This window comes from Geospiza fortis, unplaced genomic scaffold (genome assembly GCF_000277835.1).
Source record: "Geospiza fortis unplaced genomic scaffold, GeoFor_1.0 scaffold503, whole genome shotgun sequence".
Classification (NCBI taxonomy): domain Eukaryota; kingdom Metazoa; phylum Chordata; class Aves; order Passeriformes; family Thraupidae; genus Geospiza; species Geospiza fortis.
Window position 1 is genome coordinate 169,450 of NW_005054654.1, and position 7,444 is coordinate 176,893.

At 41.0% G+C, this 7,444-nt stretch overlaps 1 pseudogene; it reads left to right on the top strand.

The window, feature by feature from the left end:
• Positions 1 to 7,444, top strand: part of LOC102038030 — a 14,432-nt pseudogene that overhangs the window by 1,620 nt on the left and 5,368 nt on the right.

Genomic DNA, 7,444 nt, shown 5'->3' on the forward strand with positions numbered 1-7,444 from the left:
GCAGAACACATCCAGGCTGACCTGCTGCTGCTTCTGCTTAACAGGGCAAATTCATCAGAATCCACTTTGGTGCCACAGGCAAACTGGCTTCTGCTGACATTGAAACTTGTAAGAGATTCTCCTGGACTGTTCTCATCCCTTCCTAAAGTCCCATCTCCATGTACATTCCCCCAAGTGTCTAACTCTTTCTTACCATCCTTCCAGATCTGCTGGAGAAGTCCAGAGTCACTTTCCAGCTCAAGGCGGAAAGGAGCTACCACATCTTTTATCAGATCATGTCCAACAAGAAGCCAGAGCTAATTGGTAGGAGACATCCCTGAGCTTTTGAGAGGAAAATCTCTGAGCATAATTTAACTATTTTACAAGATTAATTAAATTTAACCTACGAACACATTTGTTTTCAGAAATGCTCCTCATCACCACCAACCCATTTGACTACCCTTTTGTGAGTCAGGGTGAGATCACTGTCCCCAGCATTGATGACAAGGAGGAGCTCATGGCAACAGATGTAAGTAATGTACAAGAGGCCAAGGTCAAGAGACACAGGTCATACATCAGATAACATGCAAATATTTCACTTTGTTCATTGTATTACCAGAGTGCCATTGACATCCTGGGCTTCACTGCAGATGAGAAAACAGCCATCTATAAGCTGACAGGGGCTGTCATGCACTATGGGAACCTGAAGTTCAAGCAGAAACCAAGAGAGGAGCAAGCAGAGCCTGAAGGCACTGAAGGTATTATCAAACTCAATAATTAACCCTCTGTAGGCCACTACATATGTGGAAGACAGCAAAAGTTTTTAACTTTGGACTTCAGATCCCAAGGAAAACAATCATCCAGGAAAAAACAGCTGTCCCTTGTCCTTAGTACATCAAATTCCCTGATTTAAGGATTTACATAACTTATGCTATGAACAATTAATACTTTCAACTGGTCTTCATACTCTTTCAAGAAGTAAGGAGTTATGGATGTTTCTTTAGTCATATCTTTGCTGGAATATGGCTTGCCATTGTGAAACAGCCCAGTGATTCAGTTCTACCATGATAGGGAACCATGTTCCCATGCACCTTCACCTATGAGATGCTCAGCGAAGTCATCTGTGAGAGGAGTTATTTCATTCCTTTCCTTTGTTGGCATAGGGCCTACAACCCCTCTTCAGTTCTGTGAGCAATGCCTCCTCTTGTTAAAGGATAAGGTGGATGGGGAGCACCACTGGTAACAGGATGAAGCCCAGTGGGTTTTATTGAATATCAGAAACAAAAGCTCAGAAAAGGCTGTAGGATGTGGATTTGAAGGAGAATAGAGATATTGTCTCTATGTTCCACTCTAATTATTTTCTGGTTTTGATCACCTGAATGTAGATCGGTACCTGACTGTTATCACTGCAGCTCCTGAGCTGCATGTGTACTGCACACATTTAGAGTAGCAAGCTTCAGTTTTCAGATTTGTGCCAGGAGATTTTTGAAAACTTCATTACTTTCTGCATGCTGCAGTGAAGAATTTCAAACAGAAATTTTTTTAGAAAAGCTCAATATGCATAATGACAAGTGTGATGTTACAAAGATTCCTTCTATGAGAGTCTATCAAAAGTTTTCAAAGAACACAAATCTGAACCCTTCAGCCTTTAGGGAATGCTCTAGGATTCAAAGCCTACTGGACATAAAATCCTTCCTTTTTCCTCTGGCTTTTCAGTTGCTGACAAGGCTGCCTACCTGATGGGTCTGAACTCAGCTGACATGCTCAAGGCTCTCTGCTACCCCCGAGTCAAGGTGGGGAATGAATACGTGACCAAGGGCCAAACAGCACAGCAGGTAAGAGACGTGTTGTAACCTGTAACCACGTGTAGAATGAATATCCTTTTGATTCTCCTCTGCCTCGTATTGTAACTCCAGGTATTTTTTCCCTGTAGGTGCACAATGCTGTAGGTGCCTTGGCAAAGGCACTTTATGAGAGAATGTTCCTGTGGATGGTTGTTCGCATCAATGAACAGCTGGACACGAAGCAGCCCAGGCAGTACTTCATTGGTGTCCTGGACATTGCTGGCTTTGAGATCTTTGATGTAAGTAAGATTTGGTGAGAGCCATTTGGAAGTGACAACTAAATGTTATGATCAATTTGAGAGACATTTTTAAAGAGAACATAATATCATCACATGATTATAGCTATTTGTCTTTTTTAAGTAAAAAAAGGACCTTTCAAAGGACTTGTGCTATTTCAAGATGTGCAAAATCAGAGGTACAAAATGGTCCAATCAAAAAAGTTCATTGCTTATATGATCAGGCCCAAGACAGTATAAAACCATGGAATCATTATAGTCCTAAGCTTGGGTTCTTTCTCCCAGTAACTTGGTCTCATTTTAAACAGGATGTATAATTTATCTTTAAATTTTGCCAATGAAAAAAATTTCCTTGTGGACAATTATTTTGAACCTTTTCTCTTTTTCATAATGTCATAAAACAGACTGAAGAAATGCATGGGAAGTCAAGTTAACTGCATTCCTTATTTTTAAAAGAGGAGGTCTTGCAACTATTCCTGCATCTTCAAATATGCATGATTCTTATTTTATTTCCAGTTTAACAGCTTTGAACAGCTGTGCATCAACTTCACCAATGAGAAACTGCAACAGTTCTTCAACCACCACATGTTCGTGCTGGAGCAGGAGGAGTACAAGAAGGAAGGAATTGAATGGACATTTATTGATTTTGGGATGGACCTGGCTGCCTGCATTGAGCTCATTGAGAAGGTATCCTTCCTTTCAAATCAGTTACATGCATGGAATCTCTGTAATTACTTGGTCTCATTTTCCAAAGGGATCTTCTATGTTCATGTTTCCCTTGTACTGGGTAGCCAAGAGCTGGAACAGCACTCCAGATGTTTCTTCTCAGAGCTGAGTAGAGGGGAAGGATTAACTCCCTTGAGCTGTTATCAGCATGGTGTAGCTGAGGATGAATTGGTGCCTTTGCTGCAATGGCTCATGTTCAACTTGTCTGACTCATCTGTGTATGCTCTGATTTTACAGAGCACATTGTCAACACAAAAAGAATTAATTTCTATTTCTTTTTTATGAGTATTTTTGTGTTCAAAAATGTAAGTATCAGTGTGATCAATCCCACTTTCTAGAAGAAAATGGAATTAAATAATAATATTTTCTGATGTGTATCTCAGTCTATGTTCCATTACTGTGCCTAGGTGAAGATCATTGTTCCCTTGAAAGATAAATTACAATTGGTTTCTTCTTGTGGTTTCTCCCAGCCCATGGGCATTTTCTCCATCCTGGAAGAGGAGTGCATGTTCCCCAAGGCAACTGACACCTCTTTCAAGAACAAGCTCTATGACCAGCACCTGGGCAAGTCTAGCAACTTCCAGAAGCCAAAACCTACCAAAGGCAAGGTTGAGGCCCACTTCTCCCTGGTGCACTATGCTGGCACCGTGGACTACAACATCACTGGGTGGCTGGAGAAGAACAAGGACCCTCTGAATGAAACTGTCATTGGGCTGTACCAGAAATCATCTCTGAAGACCCTGGCTTTACTCTTTGCCAACTATGGTGGAGCAGATGCAGGTTGGTTCCTTGAATTCCATGTTTTCACTGATTTACAGCTTGCAAAAAGGAATCAAAAAAGTAAAAAAAAAAAAAAAATCTAACATCTGTTTTATTTTCAATTTAGCTGAGGCTAGCGGTGGTGGTGGCAAGAAGGGAGGCAAGAAGAAGGGTTCTTCCTTCCAGACTGTCTCAGCTCTTTTTCGGGTACAGTAAAGAATTCATTATTTCCTCCTAAGACAGGGAGTAAACCCACCAATTACTACAGCTAGTCTTGTTTTTGTTTAGTTCTGTTAAAAGATTCTGAATTTCTTGGGCCCCATTCTGCTAGGAATAAATCCAATCAATCTACTCATACTTCATTTCACTGAATGCACAGGTTTTCCATTTGTTTAGGGCTGGGATTCATCTCAGCACACCCTACAAGATAAATGTATAATCTTTATATTTAAAACTCAGCTTGTTGGTTTTGTCCCTTTTGCTTTCAGTAGGGATAACACAAAGGTTCTATGTAGTATGCTCCATATGACCCTGCCTAAATATCTACTGAAGAATGCTTCACACTTTTAGGGGTACTGCTTTGTCTCTCTGGGTACATTTTCCAATGGAAAATGGATATATTTTCAAATGCAGGCGTTCCACTAGAGTCAGTGAAATATATTAAAATTGTCTATTTAAGAGTACAGTCTTTTCTAAACATTACTCAGAATACTAAGTTAATTATAGCAAATATCTGTGGAAAGTCAAAAAAACTGGTTCAGAGAGCTTGAGTTCAGGGTTCTGCTAATTTTTGTATAGTATCTCATTTCAGAGGACTTGATGCTTACAGCAGAAATGACATTTGCTAATATCAGCTTTCCTTAATGACTCTCCCAGGAGAATTTAAACAAGCTGATGACCAACCTGAGAAGCACCCACCCCCATTTTGTACGGTGCATCATTCCAAATGAAACTAAAACACCTGGTAAGAGACTTACATGTACATTGAAGGTTTTCAGTGTGATGCAGCTCCTCCCCACTGTATTAAAGAACATGGCATGTATTTGTGCTCTGCATTGCCAGGTGCCATGGAGCACGAGCTGGTGCTGCACCAGCTGCGCTGTAACGGCGTGCTGGAAGGGATCAGGATCTGCAGGAAAGGATTTCCCAACAGAGTCCTGTATGCAGATTTTAAACAGAGGTCAGACTTCATTCTCTTACTGGATCACCTTACCCATCTTAGATACCTTTTGAAATCTAACCTTCCCCTCCTGTGCATAAAGCCTTCTCTAAAGTTTCAGTTTAACAAAGGCTGTTTGTTCTCAACAATTTTTAAGACTCTTTCTTGCCATGTACCTGCCAGCTGGTCTCAACAATAGACCTCTTCATATTCACAGAATCACTTAGGTTGGAAAAGACCCTTAATATTCTGGAGTTCAAAGCAAGTCCTTCCATTTTCTTTCTCAGATACAAAGTATTAAATGCCAGTGCTATCCCAGAGGGACAGTTCATTGACAGCAAGAAGGCTTGTGAGAAACTTCTTGGATCAATTGATATAGACCATACTCAATACAAATTTGGTCACACTAAGGTAAAAGATTGTTTGCTTCAAGTGCTACGTGGTTTTGGTTAGCATGGTTTAATACTGACACTCAAATACTCCAGAGAGCACATGAAATGATCCAATAGGGTATAAGAAATATAGTAAAATAAATCAAGCAGATTCTTGATTACTCAACACTGAATAAACTGAAATTCATGGTATTAGGATGATTTAATTAAGGGTTAATCAAGTTCCTATTTAAGACAAAGTTGTAGAATAAAAGAATCACGAGTGAATAAAAATCAAAGAAAAATGTCTGGGTATTATAGTTCCTCAACTGCAAGTAACCAGAAGTTGGAGTCATAAAAGAGTGTCTGCCACTATATGTATCTTTTATGGTTTTGCTTTTAACTTCCGTAGTGTATGTCATGGGGGGGCGGGGTATCAGGCTACTGACACTGCATCTGTTTTCTTGTTCTTACCTAAGGTGTTCTTCAAAGCTGGGCTGGTGGGCCTTTTGGAAGAGATGAGGGATGAGAAGCTGGCACAGCTCATCACCCGCACCCAGGCCAGGTGCAGAGGCTTCCTGGCAAGGGTGGAATACCAGAAAATGGTGGAGAGAAGGTAGACTTATCTTTAGATCAGGCTCACTGTACTTGGCTTATTGTGTCATCACGGTGTGAATATTGAATATTAATTTAACTTATCTTTCAGGGAGTCCATCTTCTGCATCCAGTACAACATTCGTGCATTCATGAATGTCAAACACTGGCCATGGATGAAGCTGTTCTTCAAGATCAAGCCCTTGCTGAAGAGTGCAGAGTCTGAGAAGGAAATGGCCAACATGAAACAAGAGTTTGAGAAAACCAAGGAGGAGCTTGCGAAGTCTGAGGCAAAGCGGAAGGAGCTGGAGGAGAAAATGGTGAAACTTGTGCAGGAGAAAAATGACCTGCAGCTCCAGGTTCAGTCTGTGAGTACCACCAACAGGCATTATCCTAATTCACTGTGACTATCAGGTTGCTATTTACAAGTACATTTTCAAACCACATAGAAAATTTGATTTAGTTCAGTTCAATTGTAGTTCTTTCAGTGGTGCCCTAAAAGGTATAACTAGCTTCTCTAAGGACTGTGAGGTATCTGCAGTCAAAATATTACTTAGGTGACACTTTTCTACCGTGTACACTGAAATATCCTTATATCTTATTTTTATCATGCACTTTGACCCTATGTTTGATATTATGAGATAATATTGGACTCTATACCCTGCACAAATACATAAATACTCATATCTTCAGGTAGATTGAAAAGGAATTTACTTGGTTTTAGATTTTAAACCTGGCTGTTTCAAAACTAAAAATATAAAAATCAATTTTATATTATATGTCATTCTGTTGAAATGTAAATCAAATTTTAAACTACAAAACTGCTATCCAAGACCATGCACTATGAAGATTAAGTATCTCAATATTCCGTGAAAAAGCATATCCCTAAAAGTGGCATCTCCCTACCAGGAAGCTGATGCTTTGGCCGATGCAGAGGAAAGGTGTGACCAGCTCATCAAAACCAAAATCCAGCTGGAAGCCAAAGTCAAGGAGGTGACTGAGAGAGCAGAGGATGAAGAAGAAATTAATGCTGAGCTGACAGCCAAGAAGAGGAAGCTGGAGGATGAATGTTCAGAGCTGAAGAAAGATATTGATGACCTTGAGCTAACACTGGCCAAGGTGGAGAAGGAAAAACATGCCACTGAGAACAAGGTATGAGGTAGAACTTGTCACTCACACTCTGGAAAAGACTTGTCTTGTTAGAAAATGTTGATCACCATTTTCTGTCTGTGTTTGTTCCCTTCCTCTCAAAGGTGAAAAACCTGACTGAGGAGATGGCAGCTTTGGATGAGACCATCGTGAAGCTGACAAAAGAGAAGAAAGCCCTCCAAGAGGCCCATCAGCAGACCCTGGATGACCTGCAGGCAGAGGAAGACAAAGTCAATACTCTGACCAAAGCCAAGATCAAGCTGGAACAGCAAGTAGATGATGTAAGCACACAGACATAGAGCAGGAACAGGACAGGTATGGAGTCCAACCTGGCTGGCAGAGCCCTGATGGTCTTGTTGTGTTCAGCTGGAAGGGTCCCTGGAGCAAGAGAAGAAACTGCGCATGGACCTGGAGAGAGCAAAGAGGAAACTGGAAGGAGACCTGAAGCTGGCCCAGGACAGCATCATGGATTTGGAGAATGATAAGCAGCAGCTGGATGAGAAACTGAAGAAGTAAGTGTGGCTCTGGGGCACCTGAGTGCTGGGCTGCAGCACTTGTCTCTTTTCTTTGAGCTCTAACACGGTTCACTTGGCCCAAAGGAAAGACTTTGAAATCAGCCAGATCCAG